This window comes from Ixodes scapularis, unplaced genomic scaffold (assembly GCF_016920785.2).
Source record: "Ixodes scapularis isolate PalLabHiFi unplaced genomic scaffold, ASM1692078v2 PGA_scaffold8__174_contigs__length_109621045, whole genome shotgun sequence".
In the NCBI taxonomy this organism is placed as follows: Eukaryota; Metazoa; Arthropoda; class Arachnida; order Ixodida; family Ixodidae; genus Ixodes; species Ixodes scapularis.
Window position 1 is genome coordinate 38,389,095 of NW_024609883.1, and position 16,158 is coordinate 38,405,252.

At 44.5% G+C, this 16,158-nt stretch overlaps 1 pseudogene; it reads right to left on the reverse strand.

Moving 5' to 3' along the window:
* Nucleotides 1-14,460: 14,460 nt before the first annotated feature.
* Nucleotides 14,461-15,892, reverse strand: LOC115331755 (annotated as a pseudogene).
* Between the last annotated feature and the right edge of the window lie 266 nt (nt 15,893-16,158).

Genomic DNA, 16,158 nt, shown 5'->3' on the forward strand with positions numbered 1-16,158 from the left:
GTTTTGAGGAATGGTTGGAGGGGAGTTATGTACATCAAAATATTAATCGCTCTAGCAAGTGAATGAAAGGGCCGCCCTTAAAAATGTAAAAATCTATGATATGTAGAAAAAAATGGCAAGTGCCACGTGGTCAAATGCTCCAAAACTAAATCTAGTGATTGCGCCAATTCAATCGTTGTTAGCAAATGTTGACTTTCGTAACGAAGTCAACAGTTTGCTCATTAGAACTCATATAATATTTATGCCAGTTTGACCTTTGTTAGCGAAGTGATGACGTTGTTTAAACTGGTTGTGTTTCGTTACGAACCATTTTTAGAAGGAAAAATCTCCTTATTCTGTGGTTAACTTCTTTTAGAAAATCACAGACTTGCCATAAAGCACAATTTTTCTAATATACCAATTGCTGTATGTTATAGAAAACGAACCGCGAAGAAGTATGACGCCACCCACACAATCACTGCATAGCTGCAAAACATATGGCAATGATTTATATATTGATATTTTTCTAACATTTACTGAAAAAATATATCCTGATTCAAACCCGCTAAAAATGCAAAATATTGACATTCATTCATATTTGTTTCATTATACTCATAGCTGTGGCAGTTCTTAGCAGTTAGTGGGCATTATACTTTTTTAATGGCTTATTTGTACAAAAAAAAAGATTTTCAAATAAAGAGTTTAGCCCCGAAGCTGAAATTTGTTTGCCTTTTTCTATTTAGTTCCTTTTGGACTGTTCCTTCTTGTAACTAGAGCCTAACTAGATCCCTCTCTCCCTCTTTGTTTGGGTTTTTAGACGCCAAAAATAAATTTCCCAAAATCTTTATACAAGATGCACAGCTGTGAACAGCTTGCAGCTACTTAGCGCAATGTACCAGGTGTAACATGATTCACAACTGCCATTCGTATATGTGCGTAATTATACATAAAGCAGCACGTTTATCTTTCTTGTACTACTCAATTCGCCTAAAGGAGTACTTAGAGAGATTTAGTAGATCGTTTTTGAGCTCCTATAACGATATCCGATAACAATATGATGCATGGGGGCCCGTGTGTTCATACGCTGATTACGGCGTGTGTTTTCTCCACTCTCAAATTATGACGCCTTCTAGGTGCGTGAAATACGCGTCGTGGTTGAAACCTCTGGCCGCTGACATTGGGCTTTCTCGCATTTAGTATGTCGTCCTAATAATCGTAGTTATTGGGACGATATACTAAATGCGGGAAAGCTCAATGCCCACGGCCCGAGGTCTCCACCGCAAAGCGCATTTCACACGGTTAGTAGGCGCCATTATTTAAGCGTGGAGAAAACGCACGCTGTAATAGGCGTGTAAACACAAAGGCCCCCTCACGTCTGCGAAGCGTTAAACCATAGCACAGTTCACGGTTAGGGAGCGTGAATTCTAAGCGTTGAAAAACACCACGCTTAGAACAAGCGTGCAAAAAATCGCTTTGCGTCACGCCTGCAAGCGTTAAACATACGCGCAGTTCACGCTTAGGGAGCGTGAATTCTAAGCGTTGAAAAACACCACGCTTAGAACAAGCGTGCAAAAAATCGCTTTCCGTCACGGTTGCTATGCGTGACCATTTTTAGAGTGTAGCTTCACGAGTTTGCACAGAACGCTTGCCGACAGGGCCAGTAGTTATTTTCTGCATCTGGACATGGCAAAATGCATGCGACGGAGTTGGCGCACTCGTGAAGCACCAGTCCAAGCTGAACGACCTGAGAGAACGTTCAAAAAACACAATTCCAACGGCCAGGACAATGGTGAGCGTTCTATCCGGGAAACTGGGTGCATCTGGTGCATCTGGACGAAAATGAGATTGCTCGGTATCGTCACAAAAAAAAGTGGCTGACTGTGCGCGCTTTTCCTGCATTCAGTCTTGGAACGCGTGCGGACGTGCAACTCATCAACAGAAGGAAGCTGTTAAATATATGTTGCAGGGACAGTCGTAGCTGGTTAGAAGAAACTTTATTCAATGGGTACCTCGAGGAAAGCCTTAGCGTAAAGTGCCGAATTCGATTCCCCAAGGACTGCTCATTTTGAATGCAGGGACATATTTATCACAGTTTTCTTCGCAGGGTATTTAACCTACTGTTTTACTTGGTGATAGCGTACATTCTTTATCTGATCACCATATGAGAACCCCGAAACGTTATCCTCGCGCAGGATAAAATAATCTCGGCTTGCCACCATCCATACGTACACCGAGAGTATCGAAGCTCTTACAATCCGGCGCGGTGGCACATCTCACCTCAAATGGTTTGTCCCCAGAAAAACATAGCTAACCTAAACAATTCTTGCTTTTTATCTTTATTTTTGTTTCTGAAAGTAAGGGTATTTATTTTATTTTAAATACAAAATATACCGGAAAGTAAAACTTCACAATGCATTATCTCTTTCTCGAGTGACCAGTCTCTAATTGTACCCTGTATGTAAAATGCTATATATAGGACCGACTGCTCTAGTTGTTAGTAACCTCATCTGAATAAGATATATGAAAGAAGCGCGTTAGGTGCCTGAAACTGGAACTCAGAGTCACTTCTCGCATAGGGCCCTGCTAAGTGTAAGCTTCGAAAAAAGACTCTACTTTGGGGAGTTGTGTCTTCTTTCTCAATCAAACAATGCAACATGCTTTTATTAGAAATGAATGCCGAAATAGAGTATCACGTGGTACCCAAATTTTGAAAAAATCAAAGGTGGTGTTTTTCTTTTTCTTTTTTTTTTGTGTATCGGAAGTTTTTGTTGTTTGAATTTTTCCCCATGTTTGCCTAAATATATACCGACTATCGTAACACTCATATACCTTGCATATTTTTTTTAAATGATAGCCATATATAAGCAGAATACTATCTAAAAGGTATATGACAATGATTAAATTCTTTTATGAGATACAGGCCTCCAAATTTTACCATTTCTCGTTCAAGCAGGCATGTTTGGCAATTTTTAGAAAACGAAATGTAAAATAAATAAATATAATTACTATATATTACAAGCAACCTTTACCCATAGTTTGTTTAAAAAAAGTATTAAAATTCTCCTAATTTTAACGATTTAGTTATTCGCTTTCAAACATGGCCCCCTCCATGCCATACGGCTTTTCCTGTCTCCAAATTTATTTATTTTTTCTGGTCAAAACTAAGTGTGGATTCATTTATACCAGACACTAGACGATTGCATATAAAAACATCAGTTGACATAAAATGTCGACCAGCCAACCTTTCGTTCATCTTATCTAAAAACAACGGCATATAGAAACGTCAGTTGACTTAAAAATGTCAACCAGCCACCCTTTGGCGATCTTATCTGAAATCATCCCACTTGTCTTTCCCAAGGCGAAGGCTGTACTTTTCCAGTTGCTTTAGGATGGCCTCCAGCCAGGAAGCGTGTTGTGGTATCTTTGTCCCCGACAGTTACACTGTCGAAATGCACAAAAACACCTGGAATGCCCGTCAGCATAGACTCCATGAAGTTTTAAAATATGGCCGGTGCTGCGGAGATCCCAAAAGGAAGTCGCTTTACGTCCTAAAGCACTTTCGGCGTGTTGAGGGTCAGAACATCTGCAGTTCCTGGCGTTACACGAAGCTGCTGACACGCTTGGGCCAGATCGAGAGTGCTGAAAATTTTAGTGCCTCTCAAGTTGTTGACGACTTCGTCTGTTGTAAGAAGGCGGTAGGCTGCCTTTTTTGCTGTTTTGTTGACTGTGCAACGGTAGTCGCCAAAGATTCGTAGTGTGACGTTCTTTTTTCGTACCAGCACCAGAGCGGTAACTCACTCAGAGTGTGGTGTTGGCTATATGATGCCTTGTTCTTGAAGTCGGTCTAATTCAGCATCTGCAGCTGATTGTAGGGCGAAGGGAACTGACCGTGCTTTTAAGAATGTCGATGTTCTTACTTCAACCAGCTCCAGTTGCACTGCAGGACCGACGTGTCTCGTGATGTCTTTGTGCAATACAGACTGGTACCTATCTAGTTGATTGGAGACATGTTCTTCGTGTGAAATAATTGATTCTAGCGATATCTTTACCGAGGTATGGAAAAACGTTCCGGTCTAGCAAGCTGCAGCCGGGTCCTTCGACAACTTAGAGTGGCAGACTGCAGGTCTTGCGTTGTGCGTTGCCTGAACTGCTGCCGTACCCAAAACGTGAAGTGACTATCCCGACCGTGTGGGCAGAATACGCTACTGGTCTCCAGCCGTGGTGGGTCGTTATTCCAAGTGGACCTGAAAGTGTCTTCACTGATGAACGTACAGGCCGCTCCTGTGTCAACTTCGAAATGCAGGCTTTTGTTGTCAATAGGTACCTCCAGTTTGATCTTTAATACATGGGTTGAGTCGGGTAACGAGTTCAGCTCGTACAGTGTGGATCTGTCCACTGAGTGGTGGAAACTGATACCTGATGCAACTGCAGTCGACGGCGGTCGGTGTTGCGGTAGCTCCATGTTGTGGTTCCGGTGCGAGCTGTTTCCATCTTTTCGTTTCTTGATGCACGCTTTTTTTTCAATGTGCCCGCGTTTCTCGCAGTAGTTGCCAAAACTGTGTGGAACTTGCAATTTTCCGGGCTGTGTTGAGCATCGCATATCCAGCAGCGTTGAGCTTTCCGATTATTCCTAGGACGATCTTGTTTTCGTGACTCGCAGTCCCTTGTGCTTGCCTTGTGCACATCTATGAAGTCGGACTTTACCTTCTTTTGATCTTCTGTGGCGTTCTCTGCTCGAGGGCGAAGTTGTAGGTCCTTTTAAGGATCAATTCCTTTTCTGCGAATATCAGTTGTTGAGCTTTCCCTTTATAGTCCACAGGCAAAACGATCTTGCAGCACTATGTCTAGACGACCTAACGGAAGGTCTTGCAGACTGAGGGAAGAACTGGCGGGTTAGTCGCTTGCTAGGCGTTGCCAGAAACCCCAGTCTGCTCTGCGTTTGTTCAGGACCGTTGCGCAAGAAGTCACTGTTTTGCCATTCTCCTGGTCACGAAATTGAAAACGTGCTCTGCTGTAGATCTCGGATGGTTGTGGATGGAAGTGATCTTTCAAAACTTGTACAATATCGCCGAAGGTCGCCTGGCCGGGCTGCCGAGGTTGGATGAGAGCGCAGACCACATCGTGTGTATCTGTCCCACACAGCGTTAGTAAGTGGGCTCGTTTCTTCGGAACGTTCTTGACGTTGTTGGCTTCGAAGAAAAATTAGAGCCGCCCGTACCAAACTTTCTAGGAGCTGCCCGTGTCACTGAACTCTGGTTGGCGATCGAACTCAGGCGTGTTCATGGCGTTGCGCTGGAGGTCGTTTATTGTCGAGGCAGGGTGTCTGGTGAGTCCTGCGTCTCCCTCGTCGCCAATTGTAATGTCTGGGAAGTCATAGTTAGTTTAATTACAAAAAAAATATTATTAAAAAATAAGAGACGGCCAGCCGGGCCCAACGTCCGTCCAGTTCAAGGTCTCGTGCCAGAGTGTCCGCATGTCTCTCGCGCTTTCGCAAGCTCTGATGCTCATCGCTGTTCGCGCAGTTCCTGGTGATGGAACCTTTTCTATTGTGACACATCAGATTCCCAAACGAAACTGCGAGCATTCACGGCTTCTTGTTGATATTGCTTAAGTAACAATTCAATTCAAGTAGTCAAAAGTCCGACGCACAAGTAAAATGTTAGCAAGTCGCTATCTTGAATTCCTGTTTGACATCCTAACCAAGAGTGCACTTGATATATCAATCACAAAAGGCACATCTGGCCATGCACTGGCTGTCTGCGGCCTCTCTGCTTTGTGGTATCTGTATGTAAAAGCAGAAAAAAACGCTGTTGTGATTTCACTCGAGCAAATGATACTGATATTCTTGATTTCTCAAAAGAGGACCTCGATAGACTTCTTGTGCTTTCTGAGATAAACGAGGAGTCGGTAGGTAAACTTTTTTTTTTCTTTTCTCCGATACAAGTGGTTTTACATGTGTCGACAAGTTCGTCTCTTTGAGAACAGTCAAAATCAAGAGAAACATCGCATGGGTAACGCCTGAAATCTTAGATCTAGAACGAAAGGTAAATGAAATAAAAAAGTTCCAACCAAGTATAATATTTTTTTTTGCTTCCTTCTCTCTGACATCAGTCGCACGCCCTAGTGTGTATATTCAAATATGAATACAATATCAAAATGCACAACTTTGTCAAAGAAAAATCCAAGGAAGTTTTGGGCGCATTTGACAAAAAAAAGTGTAACAATTAAGGAGCTTTTATAATGGTAAGTACCTATAATGGTAACTATTCACCTGGTAGGTGAATAGTGCATCGCTAGAGCGTTTAATCATTTTTTTTTATATGTGTACACTATTGATAACTCTGTTATCATCATTCATTTATGACTACCGCGGTATCAGTGACTTAGTAGTTTGAAGCGATCCATGGCATCCTTCTACGGATAGGCATTAGAAGGTTGTGGGTGGTCAGGATGTAATTCATAAAGCTTTCCTAAAGAGGTATGCCCAATGGTGCTCCAAGCTTCTTTACGTGATTTGCTCTTGCAGGTTAAAACGAGTCAGGTGCCACAAAATTGGAAAGTAGCCAAATTAGTGCCTATAGTACATAAGAGTGGAGGGAAAAATAATGTTTGCAATTATAGACCAGTGTCGTTGTGGAGCCTATGTAGTAAGGTTCTTTAACATTTCATTTTAAAGCACATTATAACTTTTCTAGACCCTGCAGCGTTTCTAATAGTTGCACAACACGGGTTACGTAGAGTGTGCTCGACAGTGACAAAACTCCTCCATACGGCCCATAATTCTGCTACACTAACTGATAGTGATAATCATGTGATGGTAATAAACCAGTTCTGGTTAAAAATGAAATCAAACTTGGTTATTCCCAAATTGAGTGAGTTAGCCAACATAAAATTTTAGGAGTACTTTTTTTCTGGGTATATGATATGGGATTGCCGTGTTTTACTATCTAATTGCGAAACTTCCCAGATTTGTTGGCATTATTGCCCGCTGTAGTAATGTTTTACCAATCAGTATTAAGTTAAAACTTTACTACGCACTATTTGAGTCCAATTTAAATTACTTTCATCTTGTATGGGCTACGACAAATAAGGCATACCCTCAAAATCTACAATTATTAGTAAAAAAAGTTTTACGTTATATCGCGGGTGTCTCGTATACAGATCAAACAGAACCATTATTTTCTAGATATCAAATACTTCCCATAGAATGCGTATATAATTATCGTTTACTCTGTACCTTTCGTTTCTCATCGCCAACACTCATAGATTTTCTTGTATTTTATTTCTGAACCTGGAAAACTTGAATGTAAGATAAGCACACGTCATGTGGACACTTGCCTCCTTCCTCGGTGCCGCACAAAATACAACCTCCAGTCATTACATCACAAAGTACCGAACGTGTTAAATAAATTTTTCACGAACAATATAAACATCTACACAATTATCGAAAAAGACTTGCGTATCTACTGTTTCAACTATTCATAACTAATTTTGTTGTTCTGCTACTTCAGTGTTATATGACCTTGTTTTATTTTTCTTATCATCCTGATGAAGTGTTTTATATGTTTGTTGTCCGAGCTGCTGCTTTTGTCTGGGGACCCCTCCAGTACTTCTGGAAAAATTGTGTTTATTGTATTGTATTGAATGTATAAGTCGATGCTGTTTTCTTAGATTTCGCAAAGGTGTTCGCGGGTTTCCAGATCGCAACTTAGCGCATAACCTAAAGCAGATATTCAATAATGATTGCTTCTTGAATTGGCTAGACTTTTACCTTACCAACCGTAAACAGTTCGTGTTTGTGGGCAGAACAGAATCCATTAAATTAGCTGTTTTATCTGGAGCACCATTTCTGTTTGTTTTTATGAATGATCTGATGGTTAATAAATTCTTAGTACAGTGTCAATTTTTCGCAGACGACTGTATACCATTTTCCAAAATAGCTGGCGTTTATGATAAAAAAGAAATCGTTTACATGATAGCCTTCAAATTGTTTTTTGTGATGCCAGAAGTGGCAAAGGGACTTGGACCTTGTGAAAAGCGTGCAATTAACGATAACGCTGAAGAAGGTGCCGCTTTTTTGTCCTACGCTGTCATCTACAAGGTTTCAGCAGTATTCAGTGAATATCTATGTGTTACAATTACATCTAACTTGAGCTGTACCTCACACATTGAACCAAAGCGTCTAGAAAGCTATGGTCGCCGTGAAGGACAATGGTACAGTGCACCCCTAAAACGAAGCTAACGGCGTATAAATATGTAATCCGTCCTTGACTAAAATATGCTGACATCTTATGAGACCCCCTTTCACAATCGGAGGGGATTAAAAATATCTTAGGTTCATTTCTAATTCGTATGGTAAAGAATCACATGTTTCACTATTGTATGCTGCGTCTGGGCTGCCTGAGTAGTCATGTTCGAGGGAAGTTAAAGCGCTTGCATATTCTACGTAGCATAGTACATAAGAAAACTAACTTTAGACTTTAGACATCTGTCTAAAGTGTGATGTCGATCTAGAGTATAACGTGAGCCGTGACAAAAGACAGAATTATAAGAAACTGATTCATGAGTTTGGTGCGAAAACAGACGCGTTAAGGCATTCATTTTTTTTTCGCGTACCGTTTGCAAGTAGAACGAGTTGTCTCGAAGCGTGACGGGAATTGTCTCTTTTCCTACATTTTCTAGTGCAACTGAACTTTTTTCGTTAGAATGAACTCAAAAAACTAACATGCTTACTCGTTTTACTGGATGTTTCTGTGTATTTCTTTTCTATGCTGACTTCTTTCATATTTAAGTTACGCCATGTCTTGGCCTTCAAAAGTTGGCCGGCAGAGTCTTCAAAATAAATAAATAAATAAATAACAAAATTATCGCCTCCTATCATTTGTTCAAGATGAGATCATTACCATTCTAAGTTGCAACTTAAACTACAAGTCTCAAGACGTGAAACTGTACGCCCTATTTAAAACTCTCGGTAAGATAATTCTTAAGCAGTTTTAAATACATTATTTTTCTTGGTTTATAGACTTTTTCTACGCATAAAACGTAACAAAACTTAACGGACGATACATTTCATACATGAGAAATTTTAAAGAACGTGATCTCTCAATTCCCTTGAACATTTTTGCTCGGAAGCTTTTTTTTTTTTTTTTAATTAATGCAAGAACAAAGTCAGGACGACCATTTTTGTTTTAACTCATAATGTTCTGCCAAGACTTAATTTCTTTGCTAAAGGGTTAGATGTAAGCTCCAGCCTCAATTTGGACGTTTTCAACTAAACATATCTTCTGAAGGAACACAAAAGCCTAGAACAGCAAGGAAATTTGCGAACAGCTCTTCAAGTATATTCATTGCAGAAATACGATATATATAACGAAAACCGAAAATAACTGCAACTTTACTTGTCGGCCGTCCTGCTGTGACGAAAGAGGCAGTTTAAACATCAGCAAATGGGCAGCTTGAGCCTGTTTCGCCCAATCTCAGAAGCAGTCCGAAGGCTGTCGCAATCGTCAGCGGGAAATGGTAGTCTACAGTTCCTCATGCCTGTCTGAGTCAAGCAATGACCAGCAAATGTGTTAAGAATTTTAACACAAGCTTGCAGACAATTCGCCGTTCGCATTCTATCCGCCGGCATCGCATCAGGGAGGACCACCCGTGGCTGCTGCATTCGCGATCCGCCGACATCGGGAGCTTGATGCCGCTTGAGAAGCACAAAGGTAGCGAAGGTTTTGTTTGCTAGCACGGTGCGAACTGCTTTCTAGCACGACGCGAACGTTGTAGAGCCAGCGTTCGCGTCGGACTGCTTTAACCCACTTTCGTCGCAGAGACTACTCGGTCGGAAACCGATAAGATGTCGATCTGCTGCATTTTGTCGCTCTGTTATTGCACCCCTCAGCACATCACCAATATCCCCCAATCCATTGCATGCCGCAAATAGCCTAAACCAGAAGCACTCCACCAATTTACAGACGCTCACCACATAACGACGTGAAGTAGAAATCGTTGTCTGCTTTTGGATATAACATTTGACGTCACGGGTGACCCTTCTCGTTGTTGCCAGAAGAGCGACACTGTGATTAGAGGTGTACGCGTCAACTTGAAAATTCATTTTTTCGAAAGAAAAGTAATATTTCGATTAGATATTTTGTAGGTATATTAGGGGTGGAAAATGGAAGTGGTGGAAATAGGTGAAAGTCCATGGTGAAAAATTTATAAAAAATAATGACCACCAATATTATGCCAAAACTCCACTTTCAAGCGCAAATTTAGAGCTTCTGAGTTAGCACTACGGCGTGTTCGAGAACAGGAACGTATGTTTTCGCATGTCTAAGAGTGTAACGTGAGTAACTACTTTTGCTGTGATCGCAAAAGATATGCCCGATTTCCCCTTGCTTCCCGCGTTACGTCGTGAAAATATTTTTTTTCTTTTTTTTTTTCTTTTTTTTTTATGAAATGAAGACAGGTTTGGAATGTCGCTTATTATGACGGAATGCATGCAGTCAATACAGAAATTTAGAATAGCGTAAAGACTGCTGTGTTACCACTGTGTACGACTAACGCAAGTTTTGAGTGGAATGCTGCCCAGCGCGTCGTAACCGCATACCAAATCAGTTGTTGTGCCATCTACAGGGTGAAACAAGGAGACGCCAGGCTCTTTAAATCGACCGGAAAATTCGGTTTCTTAACCTATCGCGCTACGACTTTGTGCAGCGTTGCCCACAGATGGTGCTTTTTTTTTTTTTTTTGTAGAATTTGCGAAGAGCGAACTTACCTGAGGAAAAAGTAAAGAAAGAAAAAGGCTTAGCTCCTCTGGAAACGCAGCGACGCCACTGGTCTGCAAACAACACGGCGCCGTTTCGCACGGGAGACAAGAGATGGCGCAAGCGGTCGCGACGCCAACTGCCGCCAACGAACAAGCAGACGACGCCGAGAGCCGGCCCTTTTGCAGACAAGGAACTGCAGTTCCTTGCTGTTACCGCGCCTGTCTATTTTGTTTCTGCGACTGTCGCCGCCTGCGGAACGCGCCCCGCTTTTGAGTCCAAGAGATCGTCTGCTAAAAAGGCCTGCTCTAGGCGCCGTAGGCTCGTTCGTTGGCGGCGTTTTTTCCGCCATCTCTTGTCTCCCATGCGAAACGGCGCCGTGTTGTTCGCAGACCGGTGGCGTCGCTGCGTTTCCATAGGAGCCAAGCCTTTTTCTTTCTTTACTTTTTCCTCGCGTAAGTTCGCTCTTCGCAAATTTTACAAAACAAAAATGCACCATATCTGTTGGCAGCGCTGCACAAAGTCGTAGCGCGATAGGTTAAGAAACCGAATTTTCCGGTCGATTTAAAGAGCCTGGAGTCTCCTTGTTTCACCCTGTAGATGTGTCCATGCAAACTGCTCTCGTCGCACCATGGCATCCGAGATCCCGAATCGTACGCGCGAAGCCTTCACCGGCCGTCCGATTGGACTATAGAGTTAATATAATGTATGCTAGAGGTTCAAGTCGCGCTAGTGTGCTGACGCAAATTGAAGCAGACAGCAACCAGTCGAAAATTGACTTCCGGTAATGCATTTCTAGGGGAAAAATTGAGTGCATTTCCTCCCTGCGCTCGATCATAAGAGCAAATATCCTGAATAATTTGTACGTACTAAGTAGCTTGGAACATTCCTCACTCAGGCCGACGAAATAATTGGTCAGCAACGGCGGGTTTTTTTTTTGTTTTTTTTTTCAAATTCATTGCATTAAAAACGGTGCTTAAACGGCTTCGTAGGTGTATATTTATGTGCACTGTCGCACACTCTTAGCGCGAACACGACGTCGGCGCTTTTCGGCATGAGGGATATATACGTGCCAAACGAACGAAGGACGTCTGGAATTTAAAAGAGACGGCAAGAACTACGCAGCAACACTGGATCAGTAACTACCCGCGCATGTACGGTCAAAATAAATTGAAGGCCACATATTATACTCCGATTTTAAATAAGTAAGTACCGCTTTATTTTTTCTGCTCTGTGCTAACTTCTACGTTCAAAGTATCACCTGCACGATCAAAATTTTTGAGAACAAGTGCCCGATAAAAGCTGCCCGGCAGAGAAAACAATACGAAGGAACACCTTTCATAGCCCACGTGCTTTATCATTTGTGTTTTGAATGTTTTTATCCGCTCATGCACGACGGGGTCATCTTCATATAGTGACAGGACTGGCATAGCAATATATAAGCCTCACTGGAATGCTGGCGAGTCTTGAACTCACTCTACATTCCTTTCGATTGTAATTTTCCTTTGATTCGTCGCTTGGTTTTACATACGTGCTGCGGAACGCACGTTTGGGACTGAAATGTAGAGAAGTTAAACATCGTTCACTAATGAAGAAAAATGCGCTAACTAAAGTAATTACACTTTTACAATGTTAATCAAGGTACATACTATTCGGTACGACCCACATAACCATAATGTTTTGTGTTATTTTCGGGCGAAGAGACAAAATGCACTCGCGTTTTCGCATGGAATGCACAGGAGCACCGCAAAACTAGACTTGTTGCTGTCTGCTTCAATTTGCGTCACGAAGTCGCATAGACACTAGCGCCAGTTGAACCCTCTAGTGTACATTATAATAACTCTATAGATTGGACTCGCTCCTCAGCAGTGCGAGTGTAATTTCGCTAACTCCGTCGCCAGCTACAAGGCAGCGATGTCCGCCCAGTCATAACAGAGGGGGGGCGGGGGGAGGGGGGGGGGGGGGGGGGAGTCGTCAGCGCCGCAGGTAGAGATCTGCTCAGGTATGGGCCAGCCCGCGCGCCAAGGGCCGGGCTCGGGCTTCACGGCTGCATTCATGAAGGGCACGGGCCTGTTACGGTCCTTGCATTCAAGACCACAAGGCGGGCCAAAGCGAGCCAAGCCAGTTGTTATTATTTTTTTTTCTTTTAGCAACATGTTCTATGGAAGCGTGTGTAAGGGGGGGGGGGGGGGGGGGAGGCAGTAATTGCTGTGGGGGAGAAACAGATGCTGAAGCATGTGTGCGTGCATTTATGTTTTTGCACGTTTCGGTGTGTGCAGCAAATGCTCTTCCAGACGACTAGCGGCGTGGCGTTCCTTTTCTTCTATCAAAACGCACACATACGCGCCTACACAATGCGTTCCCTTTGCCGGCGTCCCCTTGCCGGCGTCCCCTCGCCGGCGCCCCCTCGCCGGCGCCCCTCGCAGGCGCCCCACGCCGGTGTTGCAGGCCATCTCGTATGGGCCTTCCACCTATCTGCCGCAACGCCCGTCTCTCCTGATGCTCAGGTTCAAAAGCTACGTCAAACAACGTGCGGAAATTAAAAGGAAAAAAAGTGCCGCATGATTTTTTTTTTTAGGTAAATTCAGTTTTGTTTATGTACACAGATTTTTTTTATAAGCGATACAGATTGCAGTCAAATATATCAAAAGGCACACTTTCGGGGCTAGCCGCAATATCTCCAGATGAATATCTTAAATTAAATAATTAAATAAGCATTACGGCTTTTCTATCTACGTCCCCAAAGCAGCTGTTTACCGTTCCAGCACAATACTCAAAAATTTGTAAATAGAAGTTGCAGTAACTCAACGTAACAAGACTTCTGGAGCTCTGCTGCCTCGCGCCATGCCGTCGATGACTGGGTTGGGAGCGCCTCCCCGTGGAGAGGCCGGCGCCTTCTTCTCTTTTTCCGATTATCCCTCTCCGCACGGCATTCGCGCGCTTCAGGATCTCGGAGGCGATGGTCGCACTGGGGTCCTGCGCGGGACGAGTGCAACGAGGACGGCTCGCAGGGGGCCGCCGCTTACGCACCTAAAAATCGGTAGCGGAGTGTGCGTACCTACAAAATAGGGAGTTTTCGTTGACCGCGTTTCCCCCTCCGCTAAGCCCTCCGCAACGAAGCAGCCGCTACTGTGCCGGCGGGCCGGTGGCCTTGACTGCACAGTTCCGGCTAGCGCAGCTGGTTGCGGAGAGCGTTACGGGACAGCGGAAACGATCTACGAAAGGTGCTAATGACTCGCTGATATTTGATATTATTTATTGCACTTGACCGGTAGAAATGTACAGGCGTGCTGGTGTTGGGGGAGGGCTGACGCCCATGCACTTGTGTGCCCACAACACCGACCTATGCACTCTTACAATATATATATATACATTTGTACAGAATGGGGGGGGGGGGGGGGGTAAAAAAAAGAACTAGTGTGCTTACAACACCGATTTGTGCACTCTTACAACTTGTATATGTTGTACAGAATGGTGAAATAAATAAATAAAAGAACTAGGTAATTAAGTTAGGAGTATAGGGGGAAAAGTTTCAAACACCGTTAGAGGGGTCCCGGAAGAGCGTCTGAGCTACTTCTTTCGCCTCTTGGGGATCAGACGGAATGTGTTGGGTGAGGTCTGGGGGGAGCCCCCTCCAAAGCGTAGCTGCCCTCAGCAGGCAGGACTCCCTATGCCATAATGTTCGGGACATCACGGGCTGGAGTCTACCTGCTCTTCTGTTCACTCAGGGGGCATTATAAAGTTCCTGTTGGTTTGGTCCCATGATCCTGCAGAACAGCCGGACAGATGCTACTTGCTGTCGCTGGTGCAGGCTCCTCCAGGCAGCAGTCTTTAGGAGGTCACTAGAGGGTAGTCTGTAGGGGAGTGGGACTGACGGCGGGGAAACACTGCGGCGATAGTAAGTGTAGGCGGCACGCCGTTGCACGCCTTGTAGTGTGGTTTGGAAATATTTTTGCTGGGGGGTACCACACCGCAGAGCAATACTCTAGGCGGGGCAGCACGAGCGCGGTGTAAAGATGGCGGAAGGTGTCAGGTGGCATCCCGCGTGTGACTCGAGTGACAAAGCGCAGCATGCGTCTTGCTTTCGATGCGGCGCAGTGGACCTGGGGGGCAAAGTTGAGGCGGCTGTCCAGGACGACACCAAGGAGGGTTGTGGAGGGCACATGCTTTAGTAGTCAGCCACCCAGGGTTAAGTTTGAGGCTTGGCTTCTAGTTCTCGAAGTTTTGGAAGAGATAGCGAATGTCATTGCAACACTCTTAGAACAGTTAAAGGGTAATTTGTTTTCGGCCGAGCAGCGAAAGCACTGGTCGAGGTCATCCTGAAGGGCTTGGTAGGAGCTGTCAGAGCAGATTGGCTGAAGAAGGGACAGGTCATCGGCATACACGACTGGTGTGGAATTTAAGAGTTTTGCAATATCGTCAATGTAGATCAGGAATAATGTTGGGCCCAGCACGCTACCTTGAGGCACTCCAGAAAGCACCGTAGAGGGTGGGGATTTTTCACCTCCGAACACTACCCGCTGGGTCCTTCCTTTAATGAAGCTCTGCAGCCAACGGAGAAGGCTGCCACTGATACTATACTTGTGCAGCTTGTTCCTAAGGAGCTGGTGGTCGATCTCGTCAAACGCCTTGAAGAAGTCCAGTTGGACGAACTCACAAGGCGTACGGTTGTCAAGGTGGGCGCTTACCGTGTGCACTATTGTGCAGAGTGCTGTCTCGCAGCTTCGGCCAGGGCAAAATCCGTGCTGGGCGCTGGACAGGAGATTGTTTGACTCCAGGTGATGCAGGACCTTCTTGTTAATGATACGCTCAAGGGTCAAGCAGACCACAGACCTGGAGGAAACTGGGCGGTATGAGTCAACAAGGGCGATGTCTGAGCCGCAACCCTTGTAAACGGGAGTGACATGTGAGGTTTTCCACATGGTGGGTACAGTGCCGGAGTCGAGTGTCTTCTGGAATAGCTTAGCCAGCACAGGGTTGACGGTGGGAGCTGACGATTTCAGGAGGAAGGGGTGTAGACCATCTGGTCCCGACCTCTCGAAGGGGCTTAGGCAAGCCATAGCATCCTCAAGGTCGTCTTCTGTCACAGTTATTGCGGACAGGCAGTCTGGCAGGAAGTCATCTGGATCCAGTGCACCTGCAGCCGGGTCATGCATTTCGGCAGGTTTGGGAGAGGGGGAGGACCACATTTAGGCGAAGTGATAAAAGGCAGCAGTGACTGCAGGGTCGCTTACTCTCTCGTTGTTGTGGGAGAAGCTGGGGCGTGGGGATGAGGGTTTGCGCTGCAAGTTAACATATGCCCAGGAGAGCTTGGGTTCCTTCATCGCACGAGCTGCGATGTCGGCAACATATGTGCGGTGTGCCAAATTAGTTTTCTTTTTTATCTCCCTCTGGATGTTCTTGATTTTAGTGCTGGCACTTC